The sequence below is a fragment of the Pseudophryne corroboree genome, chromosome 2, assembly GCF_028390025.1.
Source record: "Pseudophryne corroboree isolate aPseCor3 chromosome 2, aPseCor3.hap2, whole genome shotgun sequence".
NCBI classification, from domain to species: domain Eukaryota; kingdom Metazoa; phylum Chordata; class Amphibia; order Anura; family Myobatrachidae; genus Pseudophryne; species Pseudophryne corroboree.
The window spans coordinates 644861647-644881640 of record NC_086445.1 but is presented as its reverse complement, the minus strand read 5'-3'; the positions used below and the strand labels follow the sequence as shown (position 1 = coordinate 644881640).

Sequence of the window (19994 nt, the reverse complement as noted above, 5' to 3'; positions counted from 1 at the left end):
GTGGTATACAATTATGGATGGACTGCCGAGTGCCGACACAGAGGTAGCTACAGCCGTGAACTACCGTACTGTGTCTGCTGCGACTGGATGATAAATAATGATATAAAAAATATATATATATCACTACTGCAGCCGGACAGGTATATATATTATATAATGACGGACCTGCTGGACACTGTCTGTCAGCAGAATGAGTTTTTTATAGAATAAAAAAAAAAACACCACACAAGTGAAGTCACACGACGAGTGTTTAACTTTTTCAGGCAATCACAATATAGTATACTACTAACTATACTGGTGGTCAGTGTGGTCAGGTCACTGGTCAGTCACACTGGCAGTGGCACTCCTGCAGCAAAAGTGTGCACTGTTTAATTTTAATATAATATGTACTCCTGGCTCCTGCTATAACCTATAACTGGCACTGCAGTGCTCCCCAGTCTCCCCCACAATTATAAGCTGTGTGAGCTGAGCACAGTCAGATATATAATATATACATAGATGATGCAGCACACTGGGCTGAGCAGTGCACACAGATATGGTATGTGACTGTCTTGTACTCCTGGCTCCTGCTATAACCTATAACTGGCACTGCAGTGCTCCCCAGTCTCCCCCACAATTATAAGCTGTGTGAGCTGAGCACAGTCAGATATATAATATATACATAGATGATGCAGGCATGCAGCACACTGGGCTGAGCAGTGCACACAGATATGGTATGTGACTGAGTCACTGTGTGTACCGTTTTTTTCAGGCAGAGAACGGATATATTAAATAAAACAACTGCACTGCTGGTGGTCACTGTGGTCAGTCACTAAACTCTGCACTCTCTTCTACAGTATCAGCCTCAGGTCAATCTCTCTCTCTCTCTCCTAATCTAAATGGAGAGGACGCCAGCCACGTCCTCTCCCTATCAATCTCAATGCACGTGTGAAAATGGCGGCGACGCGCGGCTCCTTATATAGAATCCGAGTCTTGCGAGAATCCGACAGCGTCATGATGACGTTCGGGCGCGCTCGGGTTAACCGAGCAAGGCGGGAAGATCCGAGTCGCTCGGACCCGTGAAAAAAAACATGAAGTTCGTGCGGGTTCGGATTCAGAGAAACCGAACCCGCTCATCTCTACTGATTTCCCTAGTGAATTCAACCATGCGCTGACCAGGCTGGGGCTGAATTATGACAAGGAACAATGGGCCCTGTAAGTCCATTCTGACACAACATCTGCCTGCTTTAAGCAGTAAGCAGCCCAAAAATAAATAAATAAATATATATATATATATACACACACACACACACACATATATATATATATATATACACACATATATATATATATATATACACACACACACACTAGCTGTTCTATGCACGGGAGTTTCTGATTTTCACGGTTGTAAATATAATTGAGTGTTAATAATGTGGTAAATCTATAAAGCTGTAAATCTGAGACATCTTAATGTAAGTAAATATTAATCCATGGTTCTTGGCGTTACCCGAGGAGCACCCGTAACAGATACGGTAAAAAGTGACAGGACCATTTTTGTAGTTAATGAAATTGTGCACACTGGAGGTGCAATCCAAATTTTCATCCGATTATACGTTTGGGCATTATCGTTCACGCAACACAAACCACGCATCGGTAAAGATGTCAGGATGTCAATCCCCTTTTTATCCCCTTAGTGGAGGTTTATTAAAATTCTAATTATGTAATTTTCCTATTTCCCACCTGAAGAATACCTATGTTAAATTTCAGCTTCCTAACGGGATTAAGTCAGACTGCTCTGGCTCGGTTAATCCTATTAAAGGCCAAGATGAAGATGGCTCCATCTGTATCGGGAAGTAAGAGAATTGGTGAGGTTTTTCGCATTTATATATATGTTGGGTTGCAGACAGCAGCAGCTGTCCCATGTCAGGCTCCCGGGTGCGACCTGCCTCAGGCGTTGTGAAAGGGGTATAACAGGTATCATCTAAAATAGGCTAAAGGTCACACTGCTTCATCCTGGCATGGTGAAAGCATGTTTCAGATACCCCTAGTGGATCTCCGAGGGGCACCCCAACAAAGATATTTGATCAGTGGATGGAGTGCAGGACAGGTTCTATTCACTATATATTATATTCAAATTCTTCTGTTGCACTGGCGTCTGCCTTTAAGGGTTTTTTTTAAGAGGTACTGTACACAGATAAGAGACAGATGCTGACAGAGATCATTGATTTCTCTAGAGAGATGCCAGCGCAGACCACACAGCCAATTTACCTAAGTGAGTAATGGAGCAGGGACAGTGGGAAGAGCATGTCCTATTTTACTCCATCCCTGTTACATAAGCTAATTTGGTAAGTCATTCCACATGCACTGTCCTGGTATCTTGCCATACAGATCAATTATTTCTACATAAAGATCCATCTGCTCTCTGTCCACCTGTCAGAAAATGGATTGGAGGTGAGAAAAACATAAAACACGCTCATTTGGACAAACACTGATAACCGTTAGTGGTAATTAGATTATACATACTGTACAAAACAAATGAAGCAAAATCTTGCATTTGATGTAAATAATACACTTAAAAATAAGGAAAAAAAGTGGTACTTGACGGGTTGGGGCTGGGTGACCGGCGCTGGGAATCCCGGTGGTCAGCATACTGACCTTGAGATCCCAGCAGTAGAATGCCGGCGGGAGGGCGAGCGCAACAAAGCCCATTGCGGGCTCGGTGGCTCGCTATGCTAACCTCAGGTTCTATTCCCGCTCTACAGTGGACACCCACTAGTGGGAATAGTCCATGCGGGTCGGCATTCTGTCTGCTGGCATTTTGATAGCTCGGGATCCCACAAGCGTCATGGTGACCGCCGGCATCCCGAGCGCTGGTCACATGACCACATCACCTACTTGACAATGGACCTTATTCAGCTTCATTTGCAGTTTTGCTATTTTAACAAAACTGCAACTGGCTGTGATCGCATGCTGGGGTCTGCCCAGCACAGCGCAAGGCACCCAGCATGCAAATGCCCGGCAGCGATGCAATTGTGATCGCATTGTTGATTTGTGTAAGCCCCCCTGCCTCCGCTGTGAAGGCAGGCACAGGGCAGCCATTTTTGGGGTCATCACGCAGCTGCCCCGAACCCACCCCTGTTTCTGTCAACACGCCCACCCAACGCCATGTCAACGTCCCTGCAACACCGTGGCACCACCCTGGACTGCCCCGCGAATGCCTCTGTCTGTCAATCAGGCAGAGGCTTTCACATAAGTGAAATGCAATCGCATCTCACTGTGTGCACATGCGCAATAATACTGCTGTGTGTGCACACTGGGCATTACTAGTTCAGTATGCGATTGCATCGCTGATTAAATAAGGCCCAATGTGCCATTAAAATCAGTGTTAAGGACATATATTTAAGTATTGGTGCTGTCTTTCAGCAGAAGTCAGAGCTCAGTTGCATACCCGCCAACATTTTACACATAAAAATGTATACAAATTCGAAAAGGGGGCGTGGCCATGGGTAAATGGGGCGTGGTCATGGGCAAAGGGGCGTGGTCATGAGTAAACCTTTTCCTATACTTTCAATGGAAGTTTGGAGAGCCAAACATTGGTACAGACCATAAAAAAAGGTACTCTCTGGTCACGTGGTCACACCCCTTCCAGAATATGGTGATGCCCCTTAGTGGGCCCCTGTGATTGCATTTCCCTGGTGGGCCCTTCATGCCCCAGTCCGACACTAAATGTACAGTATACAGTCACTGCTGCCTCCCATGAACACAGATGATGTACAGAGTACAGTCCCTGCTGCCTCCCATCACCACAGATAATGTACAGTATACAACACAACACAATACTGCTTGCGAGAACACAAACTCTACAAAGTGACCAGTTGATCAACTATTTGGAATGCAATTTGTACATTTTTATTTATTTTTAATGTGCCTGCCAATAGGACAATTTTTATGCAATCAGGTGCAGGGGGGGTGCAATAGGCTAAAGCTAAAGCCTTGGCTGCCAGTCCGCGAGCTCTGATTGGCTCACGGGTGGCGCTGAATTGAACGAAGACACAGAGGGGCAGGAGAGGCGCAGGCTGCGCTCTCCTCCCCTCACATCAGCGGGAGTGGCGGTGAGCAGCAGAGGCAGGGAGGCGAGGAGCGGCGGCCTGTCGGTGTGGGTACGGCGTACCCACGGCTAAATTCTTAAGGGTACGCCGTACCCACCCGTACCCGCACACTTGCACCGCTGGTGGTGACACAGTACAGTGTGTCAGCGACTGAAGCTGGCTAAAGCTGTGTGCTAACAGCTAAGTATGTCTCCTGTGCTGGGGCAGCCATGTTGGAGACCAGAGTATTACCAATGAAGTTCCCAATCGTGTGTTCTCCCCTTACAAAAGAGGGCTGGCTCAGAGGGAGAGTGCCAGTGTTTCAAGTTACCTCCTTGTGAAAGGTTCTCCAGCTCTGTGCTCCCAGGTTACTTCTGGTTCCCTGGTCCTGGTTGCTCTCATCTATCAGTTACCTAAACGCTGATGCAGTCCTGCTGTCTAAGTCCGTTGCCACTCGTGGAAGCGCTCACGGGGTCCCAGGTAGTAGATGGTCTCCAGGTGCTAACGGTAGTTCCCGCAGAAGTCTTAATTTCTTCAAAGTCCAAGTTCTTCAGCCTCGTCTTTCAATCACAAACCACAGTCTTCATTTCTTCAAAGTCCAAGTTATTCAGCCTCGTCTTTCGATCACAAACCACAGTCTTCATTTCTTCAAAGTCCAAGTTCTTCAGCCTCGTCTTTTAATCATTAAACACAGTGGCCCTCATTCCGAGTTATTCTGCTATGCTAAGATACACTCCCAGAGGGCGGCAGCCTAGCGTTTGCAATGCTGCTAAAAGCAGCTAGCGAGCGAACAACTCGGAATGAGGGCCTGGGAGTGTATCTTAGCATAGCAGAATAGCGAACGAAAGATTAGCAGATTTGCTACTAAATATTTTCTTGCAGTTTCTGAGTAGCTCCAGACCTACTCCTAGATTGCGATCAGCTCAGTCCGTTTAGTTCCTGGTTTGACGTCACAAACACGCCCTGCGTTCGGCCAGCCACTCCCCCGTTTCTCCAGACACTCCCTCGTTTTTCCCTGACACGCCTGCGTTTTTTAGCACACTCCCGGGAAACGCTCAGTTACCACCCAGAAACGCCCCTTTCCTGTCAATCATTTACCGATCAGCAGTGCGACTGAAAAGCGCTGCACGAACACCAGCAAAACTGCTAAGTTTTTAGTTAAATAACTTAGCACATGCGCGCTGCATACCATGCGCATGCGCATTTAGCAAAAAATCGCAGCATTGCGAAAATCGGCAATGAGCAAACAACTCGGAATGACCACCTGTCTTCAGTTCTTTACCGGAGTTCTTCAGCTTCACTCTTCAAGTCATTTAAACATAGACTCCAATTCTTCCAGTTTCTTTTATTTCTCCAATATTCGTATACAGCCTGATTATTCATTAAAACTACAGTTATCTTCCTATGAAGTCCTCCTTTTCTTTACGCCCTCCGGCCAACGTTAACACTTAGTTTGGCATCCACCCCATGAGGAGGAATTACATTCAGCAACCTTGTTTACTATCCTCACAGGTAGCTGTCCCTTCAGCCAAAACTCGGTTGTCGGAACCCCAACTTCCGCCGAGTGCGACAGTAAGCACTGGCCCAATGGATCCGGCAAGTGTGGATATTCTGTCTCGTCTAAATAAACAGGAGGTCATGCAGGCACAGATTGTACAGTTCATGCAGAATATGTCCACTCGTTTGGATTCTCTTCACGCAGCCATTTCCACATCTCGGAATCCGGTTCCAGCTTCCAATCTACCAGCACCTAATCTTCCAGTGTCGATTTCAGTTCCTCGTTTACAACTACCGCCACCCAGTAAATTTGATGGTGGTCCAAAGCAATGCCGAGGGTTCCTCAATCAATGCAAGATCCAGTTTGAGCTTCAGTCAGCTAACTTTCAGTCAGATCGGACCAAAATTGCATACATCATTTCACTTCTGACCGGACCAGCTCTGGGTTGGGCTTCACCCTTATGGGAGAGAACTGATCCCATACTCTCGAATTACCCGGAATTCATGCCAACTTTTCGTAAAATCTTTGATGAGCCAGGCCGGACCACCTCTGCCTCTTTGGAGATTCTGCGTCTGCATCAGGAAGCCCGTTCCGTCGCCCAGTACGTGATCCAATTCCGTACTCTGTCTTCCGAAGTGGGCTGGAGTGAAGAGGCTCTCATTGCCGCCTTTTGGAACGGTCTCTCCGACAAAATTAAAGATGACCTGGTCACTCAGGATGTGCCAGCTAAGCTCGATCAGCTAATTTCTTTATGTAACAAGATTGATCTGAGATACAAGGAGCGCTGTCTTGAGAGAACAAGGTTCGAGTGACCCAAACCTCAGGCCTGTCCCACTCCTAGACCATCCTCACCGTCTACTGAAGAACCCATGCAGGTCAACCGCTCTCATCTCACCAATGAGGAACGTCAAAGATGCAGACAGGGCAACCTCTGCATGTATTGTGGGGCACCCGACGACTTTGTTAAGTCTCGTATTCAACGACCGGGAAACACCAGCTCCTAGTTTATGCAGTAGAGGTTAAGCTAGGAGCATTCCCAACCAATTTACCAGGAAGGAATCACTGTTGGCTGTATGTCTGGAACTTCCCTCTACCTCCCTTCATGTTGCAGCACTTTTGGATTCTGGAGCTGCAGAAAGTTTCATTACTTCTGCCTTAGTCTGAAATACCAACCATTCGTTTGGAGCGAGCTATCTCTATCACCGCGGTTGACGGAAGTTATATCCCTGAAGGGATCATCACCCACCGTACAGTTCCTCTGAAGATGAAAGTTGGTATTTCCCATTTTGAAGTTATCTCTTTCCTGGTAATTCCTAAAGCCTCTTAAAAAATAATCCTAGGATTCCCGTGGTTGCAGGAGCACAACCCCCGCTTGGATTGGCAAACTATGGATGTACTCGCTTGGGGGGAGTCGTGTTCTCAAAGCTGTTTATTCACCATCAAGCCACTCGGTACCCTACACTCCACTGATCTCCCAGATGTCTATCAGCCCTTTCTGGACGTCTTCAGTAAGCAAGGGGTGGATACCTTGCCTCCCCACCAAAGTTGGGACTGCCCTATCGATTTACTGCCTGGTAAAACACCTCCCAGAGGCCGAACGTACCCTTTATCTCTCCTGGAAACCCAAGCGATGTCTGAGTATATACAGGAGAATTTGGCTAAAGGGTTCCTTCGCCCTTACTCTTCTTCAGCCGGGTCAGGGTTTTTTTTTTTTTTTTTAAGAAGAATGACGGGGGCCTACAGCCTTGCATCGACTACCGGAGCCTCAACAAAGTTACAGTTAAGAACAGATACCCCTTGCCCTTGATTCGCAAACTATTTGACCGAGTAAAGGGGGCTACCATTTTTACAAAATTGGACCTGCGTGGAGCTTATAACCTTATACGCATTCGCACAGGAGACGAGTGGAAGACTGCGTTCAATACTCGCGATGGGCATTACGAATATCTGATGATGCCCCTTGGCTTATGCAATGCTCCAGCAGTCTTCCAGAATTATGTCAACAAATTATTCCGAGATCTCCTCTATAAGTGCCTGGTTGTGTATCTGGACGATATTCTAATATTTTCCAAAGATTTGAAAGTCCATCGGGAACAGGTCAGAGAAGTCTTGAGACGTCTAAGGGAAAATCGACTGTTTTGTAAACTGGAGAAGTGCACGTTTGAGGTTTCCTCCTTCCCTTTCTTAGGTTACATCATTTTTAGGATGGAATTACAGATGTACTGTATCCTGCCAAAGTCCAAGCAATCAGAGATTGGACCCTTCCTACCACTCTGAAGGGAATCCAGCGTTTTTAAGGTTTTGCCAATTTCTATAGGAAGTTTATTAAAGATTATTCCTCCATCATTGCCCCGATTACAGCACTAACAAGAAAAGGGTCTAATTCTGCAGCTTGGCCACCTGAGGCACTAAAAGCCTTTTCGTTTCTGAAAGAGGCCTTCATGTCTGCTCCTATCCTTCGGCAACCTGATCCTAGTCGTTGTTTTCAGGTGGAGGTGGATGCTTCTTCAGTAGGAGTGGGGGCCATCTTATTCGAGTACTTTGAGGATCAGAAAGCTCATCCTTGTGCTTATTTTTCCCGAAGATTCTCTCCGGCAGAACAAAACTACGCCATTGGAGAACAAGAATTGCTTGCCATAAAATTTGCTTTTGAAGAGTGGAGGTACTTGCTGGAAGGAGCTCAGCACCCAATCTCAGTAACCACAGATCACAAAAATCTTTTATATCTTCAGACCGCCCGATGTTTAAACCCATGGCAAGCCAGGTGGGCACTGTTCTCCCATTTTTCTTTCAAGCTCAGTTATCGTCCAGGGTCTCCTAATCGGAAAACAGATGCGCTCTCTCATTCATTGAATTCAGATGAGTCCACAGATCTTCCAGACAGACAATTGATCCTAGATCCTGCCTCCTTTGCTGCAACTCGTACTACTTCGCTTCCTTCACTGGGAAAAACCATTGTTGCACCAGAACTCCAAAAAAGACTGCTCACGTGGGCTCATATTTCATCTTGTATGGGACACGCAGGTAGCCTCAAGACTCTTAAGTTCATCCAACGCTCCTATTGGTGGCCTCATCTGAAGATGGCTGTTTTGGAATTCATAGCTGCCTGCCCAAAGTGCGCCCAACATAAAAGCCCAAGAGGATCACCATCAGGTCTTCTTCATCCGCTATCGGTTCCACAAAAACCCTGGACACACATCTCCATTGATTTTATAACTGACCTACCTGTCTCCAGAGGACGAAACACCATTTGGGTCATTGTGGACCGAGTTTCCAAACTGGCGCACTTTGTCCCACTCACAGGTCTTCCAACCGCTCCACAACTATCAAAATTGTTCATATCAGACATCTTCTGGTTACATGGACTTCCACAAGAGGTAGTTTCCGATCGAGGGCCTCAATTTGTGGCTAAATTCTGGAGAGCACTGAGTTCATCTCTTTGAATGGAATTAAGTTTCTCCTCTGCATACCATCCCCAAACGGATGGCAAGACTGAGAGAGTGAACCAAGACTTAGAGACTTTCCTATGACTCTTCATGTCTTCTTCTCAGGACGATTGGCTGGACTATCTTCCAATTGCTGAATTTGCTCACAATAATCTCTACCATTCCGCTACCCATTCCACACCCTTTTATGTGAATTATGGACTTCATCCACGTGTTCCTGCTTTCCAATCTCTTCCAGCCCTAGAAGTACGTGCCGCAGAGTTAGCCCTTCAGCAATTCACTAAGATATGGAGACAAGTTCATGAGCATCTGCTTAAAACATCCAATAAATACAATTTTTTTGCAGATCGGAAACGGAAGGCTGTCCCTAGTATCAAAGTGGGTGATCAAGTCTGGATTTCTACTCAAAACTTAAGATTCAAGGTCCCTTCCAAGAAATTTGCCCCCAGATTCATTGGACCATATCCTATTGAAAAAGAATTGAATCCAGTAGCATACAAAGTGATGTTGCCTCCATACTTGAAGATCCCAAATGCATTTCACATCTCCTTACTGAAGCCTCTCATACTTAACCGTTTTTGGGCTGCGCTCCCTAGACCTCCCAAGATGCAAGCTGCTCAAGGAGAAGAATTTGAAGTTCATAGGATCCTTGACTGTCGTAAAAGATATGGTAGTCTCCAATATCTTATTGATTGGAAGGGATATGGACCGGAGGAAAGGACGTGGGTTTCTGAAGAGGACGTCCATGCTCCAAGATTAGTCCGGGCCTTTCATACCAAGAATCCGATGAAAGCACAAGGGTGTTCAGAGCCCACCTTAAAAAGCAGGGGAACTGTCAGGCTCCGGAGCCTTACCTCCGGCGGGTAATCCTGCGGGTTGCCGTCCCGCTGGTTGGCACTGCTGCGGCGGCAGGGCGTTGCTGGCAGCGGGTCCTCCTGGATGGATGTGCGGCTGCCAAGGGCCGAGGGTCTGGAGAGCTGGGCGCTGCGGCGGGGATCGCTGCGGTAAGGTCCACTAGTGGTGACACAGTATAGTGTGTCAGAGACTGAAGCTGGCTAAAGCTGTGTGCTAACAGCTAAGTATGTCTCCTGTGCTGGGGGCAGCCATGTTGGAGACCAGAGTATTACCAATGAAGTTCCCAATCTGTGTCCAGCCAATCCTGAGTGTTCTCCCCTTACAAAAGGGGGCTGGCTCAGAGAGAGAGAGAGAGTGACAGTGCTTTAAGTTACCTCCTTGTGAAAGGTTCTCCAGCTCTGTGCTCCCAGGTTACTTCTGGTTCCCTGGTCCTGGTTGCTCTCATCTATCAGTTACCTAAACGCTGATGCAGTCCTGCTGTCTAAGTCCGTTGCCACTCGTGGAAGCGCTCACAGGGTCCCAGGTCGTAGAGGAGCTCCAGGTGCTAACGGTGGTTCCCGTAGAAGTCTTAATTTCTTCAAAGTCCAAGTTCTTCAGCCTCGTCTTTCAATCACAAACTACAGTCTTCATTTCTTCAAAGTCCAAGTTCTTCAGCCTCATCTTTCAATCACAAACCACAGTCTTCATTTCTTCAAAGTCCAAGTTCTTCAGCCTCGTCTTTCAATCACAAACCACAGTCTTCATTTCTTCAAAGTCCAAGTTCTTCAGCGTCGTCTTTCAATCACAAACCACAGTCTTCATTTCTTCAAAGTCCAAGTTCTTCAGCCTCGTCTTTTAATCATTAAACACAGTCTTCAGTTCTTTACCGGAGTTCTTCAGCCTCACTCTTCAAGTCATTTAACCATAGACTCCAATTCGTCCAGTTTCTTCTATTTCTCCAATATTCGTGTACAGCCTGATTATTCATTAAAACTACAGTTATCTTCCTACAGAGTCCTCCTTTTCTTTACGCCCTCCGGCCAACGTTAACACTTAGTTTGGCTTCCACCCCATGAGGAGGAATTACATTCAGCCACCTCATTTACTATCCTCACAGGTAGCTGTCCCTTCAGCCAAAACTTGGTTGTCGGAACCCCAACTTACGCCGAGCGTGACACTATGCAAGGGCAGATAGTTTAGTGAATAGAATGAAATGGGTATACAGACAATGGGTTTGAATCTTGGGCACCCAGACCACCCCCTTTTCCAGAGTCCCGCCCCCTGTTCAACCAGCTTGAAAGTTGGCAAGCCTATTGAAATATAATAAAGGACAATGTGACTAAATAATGAAGAGCTCTCAAGTTAAGTTCATGAATGTTGTATAGGTATTAGCGACAGAAGGGGTGGGGAAAAGAGATAGGCGGTCAGGAGATGCTGGGCTTCAAAAAGTGGTGAAGTTGCAAGTGAAAGTAATTAAAACAGATAATTGACAAGTGCCGCCAACAGTGCCCCCTACCTCGCAGTGCTATGTGCCGTGGCACACTCCGCACACACCTTGTTACGGCCCTGGCGTTATGGGGGAAGAAGTGGTATCAGCTGATACTGCTTCTACCCCATGTATTAAAGTGGGGATGTGTAGACCCCAGTCATTATCAGCACTGCTATCATGATGTGCGGGCAATGACACTGACCGTTGCGACGACTGCAGATATCGATTTTGACAGCTGCAGTTGTTGTTGCCCCATCACCACACCAGAGACAGCTCTGTCCCTGGCTGTGGTGGTTACTGAGCTCCAGGATGCATATGAGATCTTGCAATAGTAGCAAGATCTTGTGCATGACAACTGGAGCCAGCCAGAAGGAGACACCGTGCATCAGCACTAGGCTAATGCACTGTGCGCTCTAGCAGGGATTGCTGTAGAAGGCAATTTTCACTCCCCCACTTCAGGAAACTTAACATTTATACATCTCATCAGTTCTGCTTCCTGCTTTGCCTCGGTAAACAGGCAAAGCAGGGAGCACTACACCCGCATGATCCATAGGGGTATAATACATCTACCCCACAGTCTGTAATTTGGCAGTTAGCACCTGATTGGCTTCTGCTTCATCTCCATCCAGCTCTCTGAGACTTAGGGGGACATTCACTAAGCAGTGATATGAGCGGAGAAGTGAGCCAGTGGAAAAGTTGCCCATGGCAACCAATCAGCACTGAAGTAACATCTATAATTTGCATACAATAAAATTATACAAAGCTGCTGATTGGTTGATGGGGCAACTTCTCCACTGGCTCACTTCTCCGCTCTTATCACTTCTTAGTACATGTCCCCCAAAGTGCTTAGACCCAACTTAAATTCTGTAAATATGACATGCAAATTATTGTGGTGCCCCAAGGTCTACTGAGTAAGTATTGTTTATAACACATATTCACAGGCCTAGCACTAAAGTGCTCTCTCCAAATGTAAATGTTGGTGAGAATCCTTCAAGGCCTGCACTAACTTTGACATAATAGAATTGATGTATTAACCAGAGAATAAAGTGGAGAAGTGGACCAGTGAAAAAGTTGCCCAAAGCAACCAATGATAGAATGTACTTGATAAGTGCTACCTCAAAACTGATTGGTTGCTATGGGCAAAGTCTTCATGGGTCCATATTACCACTCTTTTCACAGCATGGTAAATCAACCCAATAATTCCTTGGTATTTGTTGATATTTCATATGTAGCAAAAGTACAGCAGTATTGTAAATTTGTAATTGGTGTTTTAAGGCTGCAGGGTGCCCAGCTGTCCATGGCCACCTTCCCCACAGGAAAAAAAATTGCAGGTGACGCATGCGCCTACTATCAGAAAGACTCTGGCACTTTGCTAGTCTTTTTTACAGTGTCATACTTCTGGCATTGTCTTTGAAAATATGGCGCTTCTGGTGATTTACTACAGAAATATGGAGTTGGTGCCATATTTGCTAAGATAAGGATGGAATCAAAACACGGCCTGCTGGCACAGGGGCAGTAAGTAAGGAATTAGATCAAGGTTGTACAGTGAGGGCCCATGTGCACATCCTGCAACCATTGCAGATACATAATTGAGTATTGTATATATTCTCATGCAGCATAACACAGTCCAAAAGTATTGCATTTTTTCCAGAACTGTTAGCTTATTTAGGTTTTCTATTAGGGATGTATTCTGAGTTTCTGACCCACATGTTTAGGTTTTGGAATCGTATTAGCTTTGTGCTTTGGCCAAAACCGCCCTCATCTGACAATCCCGCCGGTCGGCATGCTGATCATCAGGGACTATACCCACTCATGCTAGGGGGTTTGTTCCGCTCACCTCCCCCCCCCCCCCCCCTCTGAGTGAGCTAAGTGACAGCAGTAGGTGGTACAAAACTTGGCTGACCAACTTCAAATACAGTATGGTACATCTGGGAAACAGAGTGGCAATGCAGTGGCAGACAGGGTGGCAGTGTTACATGTGCTGTCTGCATCTCTGTTCTGTCTGATTAAATGCTGTAGCGGCTGCATGGGATTAGAGATCTTTGGAGGCTTGGCTGCAGGAGTCTAGTGATGGATAGGACCTGCTCAACCTATAGGCTAATCAGGCTGCAGTCTGGAGTGCTGGGTACTGGGGGGGCACAGCGCTGGCACCAGGGCCGGATTTCTCGTAAGGAAACCTCACCCACGGACTCACCCCAAAATTTCTCACCTTGATTCCGTTCCCAGAGGAGCACTGTGGGTATGGCAGGCATCACATGCATCATGATGTCACACACCATACCCACCCATGCTTCCAGAGCCTGCAGACACCAAGGAAGGAGGCCGGGAAGTGACAGCGTCTGCTGATGAGCCAAGCCCCAGCCAGCCCCAGCACTGCAGACACCAGCCATTAAGTCCGACTGGATCCAGTGCCATGACTGCAACACAAAGTTGAATGCTGCAATGATGTTTGTGTATGTGTGTGTGTATATATATATATATATATATATATATACATGTATTTATATATATATATATATATGTATGCTTGTGTATGTATAAGGGGATCAGTATGAAATCCCGCCAGACGGGATCCCGGTGGTCGGAATACCGACACCGGGATCCCGACTGGCACAATCCCGACAGGGAGGCGAGCGCAACGCAGCCCCTTGCGGGCTCGCTACGCTCGGCACACTAATTTATTCTCCCTCTAGGGGTGTCGTGGACACCCACAGAGGGAGAATATGTCGGGATTGTGCCGGTCGGGATCCCGGTGTCGGTATTTTGACTGCCGGGATTCTGTCCGGCGGGATCTTAACCGCAGCCCTGTATAAGTACACATGTGTGCTACGTGTGTGTGTGTGTCTGTGTGTATATATATATATATATATATATATATATACAGATGGAGCCCTCCTCATCTTTGCCTTTAATAGGATTAATTGCGCCAGGGCAGTCGTATTTAATCCCCTGCTGTAAATTACTTAATCCCCTGCTGTATTGTTCTCTCTGTATTGTACTGCAGCTGAGATCAATAGATGAAAGGCTTATGCTAATAAACCTTGGTGCACCTAGGCGCAGCAGAGAGGCCTAGATGAGCATGGCTCCATCTGTATATATACATATATATACTAGGGTAACCACTGCTGGGTCACCAATGTCTCCATGACCCCCGCTCTGCCCACCTCTCTGTTGTTCTCCACCTCTTTTCCCCTCTGTAAGAGCTTCATCCCAACCCAAAAAATTTATGTATAAGTATATATACTGTATACTGTATATTCATGTGTATGAATATATATAATATGTGTGGCATAATCTGTAAGGGGCATACCGTAATGTGTCATAATGTGTGAAGGGCATTACGGTGTTGTGCATAATGTGTAAGGGGCATTACTGTGTGTGGCATAATGTGTAAGGGTCATGGCGGTGTGTGAAATAATGTGGTGTGGTGTGTTGCATTATGATGTGGTGCACAATGTGTAAGGGCTGATTTTTAGCTGATTATGAGCGAAAAAAATTGGTAGTGGGGTAGGCGGGGTCCACTTCTGTATTAGCCTAGGGCGGCTGGGACCCTTAATCAGGATCTGGTGATTGGCTCCTGTTCCCTTTATCTCCTGAATTTGCCTTGCACTGCTTTTTGGTCATAGAGCTTAGTTGTAGCGAGAGCCCTTGTCTCTCTGTGTTGGAAGCCTAGCCTTGTACATTTACTATCTTCCATTCCTCCACAGCTGCAGCCTGGCAGAACCGCAATTGTCTGTCCCTTGACCCTCTGTGTGGGAGCCCAGCTTTGTGTATTAACTGTCTTCCTTTCTTCCTCAGCTGCAGCTTTGCAGAATCCCTATCATTTGTTCCTGCAACCAGTTCATTGTTTGTGCCTCAGTTCCATGTGCTGTTGGTAGGTTACATTGTATTATTCAATGGGTATCTCCTCAGTGGCGTAACTACTGCCCCCGCAGTCCTCGCGGTGGCTTGGGGGCGAGGGGCTGCGGGGGCGCCACTGATTTAGAACAGATTGACATGCGGACGAGCGTCCGCATGTCAATCTGCGATCTCCTCTCCCTCCTTGCTGCGGTGCCTGCTCCCCCGGCTCCCCCCCCCCCCATGTGTTGGAGGGACACGAGCGCATCGCGCGTCTCTCCTGTGTCCCTCCTGGCTCTCCCCCGGCCGGTCTAAGGAAGCAAGTGCCGTTCGTGAGCTCTGATTGGCTCACGAACGGCACTTCCTTTATTAGACAGCTGGGGGAGAGCCAGGAGGGACACAGGAGAGACGCGCGATGCGCTCGTGTCCCTCCAACACATAGGGGGGGGGCCGGAGGAGCAGGCACTGGGGCAAATACCTGGCACTGGGGACATATACCTGGCACTGGGGGGGCATATACCTGGCACTGAGGGCATGTACCTGGCACTGGGGGCATGTACCTGGCACTGGGGGCATATACCTGGCACTGGGGGGGCATATACCCGGCACTGGGGGCATGTACCTGGCACTGGGGGCATATACCCGGCACTGGGGGGCATATACCTGGCACTGGGGGGGCATATACCCGGCACTGGAGGCATATACCTGGCACTGGGGGGGAAGCAGGCACTAGGGGGGAATATCTGGCACTGGGGGCATGTACCTGGCACTGGGGGCATATACCCGGCACTGGGGGGGCATATACCCGGCACTGGGGGCATATACCTGGCACTGGGGGGGCATATACCCGGCACTGGGGGCATATACCTGGCACTGGGGGGGAAGCAGGCACTGGGGGGGAATATCTGGCACTGGGGGCATATACCTGGCACTGGGGGCATATAACTGACACTGGGGGGGCATGTACCTGGCACTGGGGGCATATACCTGGCACTGGGGGCATATACCTGGCACTGGGGGGGAATATCTGGCACTGGGAGAATATCTGGCACTGGGGGGGCATATACCTGGCACTGGGGGCATATACCTGGCACTGGGGGGGCATATTCCTGGCACTGGGGGAATATACCTGGCACTGGGGGGGGCATATACCCGGCACTGGGGGCATATACCCGTGACTGGGGGGGCATATACCTGGCACTGGGGGGGGAAGCAGGCACTGGGAGGGAATGTCTGGCACTGGGGGCATATGCCTGGCACTGTGGGGGAATATCTGGCACTGGGGGCATATACCTGGCACTGGGGGGGGGGGAATATCTGGCACTGGGGGGTCATATACCTGGCACTGGGGGCATATACCTGGCACTGGAGGGGGGGATATCTTGCACTGGGGGCATATACCTGGCACTGGGGGGGAATATCTGGCACTGGGGGGGAAGCAGGCACTGTGGGGGAATATCTGGCACTGGGGGGGGGGGCATATACCTGGCACTGTGGGGGAATATCTGGCACTGGGTGCATATACCTGGCACTGTGGGGGAATATCTGGCACTGGGTGCATATACCTGGCACTGTGGGGGAATATCTGGCACTGGGAGCATATGTGGCACTGGGAGCACGGCCCTAGCAACAAGCACTACCCCCTAGCAACGAGCAGGACACCCAGTGCATGAAACCCCTGGCAACGAGCATGACACCCTGAGCATGAAAACCCCTGGCACCGTGCATGGAACCAAGAGCATAAAACCCCTGGCAACGAGGAGGTAATTTAAAAGTAATTGGAAGCCTTACTGTAGAACTTAATGTGTAATGGGCATTACGGTGTGTGGCATAATGTATCACGGACATTGCGGTGTGTGTCATAATGTATCAGGCATTACGGTGTGTTGTATACTATATCACGGGCATTGTGGTATGTGGTATAATGTCTCAGGATCATTGTGGTGTGTGTCATACTGTGTCACAGACATTGTGTGTGCTATAATGTATCAGGGGCATTGCATTGTGTAGCATAATGTATAACTGGCATTGCGATTCCTGTCATAATGTGTCACAGGCATTACGGTGTGTGGCATAATGTGTCGGGGGCATTACGGTGTGTGGCATAATGTGTCGGGGGCATTACGGTGTGTGGCATAATGTGTAGGGGCATTACGGTGTGTGCATATTGTGTCATGTGCATTATTGTCAGTGATCGCAAAAACGCGCCATGGCGCGTATTTTACCCAGAAACAGCCGCCCGGGACTCACATTTAGAAGATGAGCGGGTCCCACAGGACGCGCTCATCTGAATATGTGTTTGCATGTGTTAAGCCTGTCAGCGGAATGCAGGAGGTGACTGGCTGTTTCCTCGGCCAATCACCTCCTGTAGTCTCCATCCAATCACAGCCTGCAGCATCTCCCGCTTTGAATCCTGCTCCCCGCCAGCACATGAATCTGTGCTGCAGGGCTGACAGACTGGCCCCGCTCATCCGGCTCCACTGCCGCTCTGCCGCCAGCACCCTCCTCTGCGACTGGGAGTACAGCTCCGAATCTGCCCGCCGCCAACCCCCCTACCCGGGACCCGCTCAACGCCCCACCGAGACCCGACAACTACCTTCCAGCAGGAGCAGTCCGGGCTGCGCAGCTCCCGCTGTAGGTAAGCAGTAGACAGTGCTGCATCGCCCCGCTTCACCTGGAGTAGCTGGTGCAGATGCGGGATGTCCGGGGGCTGCAAGCTCCGTGTGTGCAATGTGAGGCCGCTCAGAGTGTCAGGGCCTCACTGACACCTTTTTTCTGACTGCACAGTGCAGTGAGTGCACTGGCACAAGTAGCCAGCCGGCGCCGCAGCATGAAGGAGCTATCTGTGAAATCGCAAGCAGAGGCTGGCAAGAAGGAGCTCCTCCGATCGCTTCCCCTGACGGGCTGGCCACTGCTAAATATACCAGTATATCAGTACAACTGTGCAGTGACACTGACTTTCCCATTGCACCTGGGGCTCCACTACTTTGACACAGTTGGAACTGATTATCGGTATATTTAGCAGTGGCCAGCCCGTCAGGGGAAGCGATTGGACGAGCTCCTTCTTGCCAGAGAACAGCCTCTGCTTGCGATTTCACATAGAGCTCCTCCAGGCTGCGGCTACTACAGGCGCAGGCTGGCTACTTGTGCCAGTGCACTCACTGCACTGTGCTGTCAGAAAAAATGGTGAGTGTCAGTGAGTTGCTGCTGGGGGCGGAACCACTTGTGTCAAACGGCCCCTTCGTGCAACTGGAGGTGATAAGTGAGTGGTTACTGCAATGTGCCTCAGTGCTCTACCAGCCGCATTGTGTATAATAACGTGTTCTACCTGGCGCAATGTGTATAATAACGTGTTCTACCTGGCGCAATGTGTATAATAACGTGTTCTACCTGGCGCAATGTGTATGATAACGTGCTCTACCTGGCGCAATGTGTATGATAACGTATTCTACCTGGCGCAATGTGTATGATAACGTGTTCTACCTGGCGCAATGTGTATGATAACGTGTTCTACCTGGCGCAATGTGTATGATAACGTGCTCTACCTGGTGCAATGTGTATAATAACGTGCTCTACCAGGCGCAATGTGTATGATAACATGCTCTACCTAGTGCAATGTGTATAATAACGTGCTCTACCAGGCGCATTGTGTATAATAACGTGTTCTACCTAGTGCAATGTGTATTATAACGTGCTCTACCAGGCGCATTGTGTATAATAACGTGTTCTACCTGGCGCAATGTGTATGATAACGTGCTCTACCTGGCGCAATGTGTATGATAACGTGTTCTACCTGGCGCAATGTGTATGATAACGTGTTCTACCTGGCGCAATGTGTATGATAACGTGCTCTACCTAGTGCAATGTGTATTATAACGTGCTCTACCAGGCGCATTGTGTATAATAACGTGTTCTACCTGGCGCAATGTGTATGATAATGTGCTCTACCAGGCGCATTGTGTATAATAACGTGTTCTACCTGGCGCAATGTGGCTGATAACGTGCTCTACCAGGCGCATTGTGTATAATAACGTGCTCTACCTGGCGCAATGTGTATAATAACGTGTTCTACCTGACGCAGTGTGTATGATAACTTGCTCTACCTAGCGGCAATGTGTATGATAACTTGCTCTACCTAGCGGCAATGTGTATGATAACATGCTCTACCTGATGCAATGTGTATGATAACTTGCTCTACCTAGCGGCAATGTGTATGATAACATGCTCTACCTGGCGCAATGTGTATGATAACGTGCTCTACCTGGCGCAGTGTGTATAACGTGTTCTACCTGGCGCACTGTGTATGACAACGTGCTCTACCTAGCGGCAATGTGTATGATAACGTGCTCTACCTGGTGCAAAGTGTATGACGTGCTGTACCTGGTGCAAAGTGTATGACGTGCTGTACCTGGTGCAAAGTGTATGACGTGCTGTACCTGGAGCAAAGTGTATGACGTGATCTACCTGGATCAGTGTGCATAGGAGGTTCTACCTGGTGCAATGTGTATAAGCGCCACTACTGTGTGGTGTAATGTGAATTGACACTATTATGTGGCCACGCCCCTTCCCTATGAAGCCATGCCCCTAAAATTTTGCAGCGCGCCTACGGCGCGCACTACCTGTGCTTTGTGGTCTAAGTGGTCTAACACCAATTCACTTTCTGCCTAAGGGCACCAAAATGTCTAGTTACAGCTCTGGTGCAGGGTGTCCTGCATGCTACACAGCCCAGCAGCATTGTCACCCCATCCCCCCCATCTTGCAACACTTTTGTAGTGTCCAAACAAGATTAAAATTAATAAGAACCTTCATTCCGATTGGAC

The 19994-nt window shown here is 48.3% G+C and overlaps 1 long non-coding RNA gene across 1 annotated transcript in view; it reads left to right on the top strand.

The window, feature by feature from the left end:
- Window positions 1-1755: 1755 nt before the first annotated feature.
- The window catches only part of LOC135042024 (uncharacterized), a 275384-nt gene continuing 257145 nt past the window's right edge, over window positions 1756-19994 (top strand). The window contains exon 1 of the long non-coding RNA XR_010235374.1: window positions 1756-1847. This is a non-coding gene — a long non-coding RNA (uncharacterized LOC135042024). The remainder of the gene's footprint in view (window positions 1848-19994) is intronic.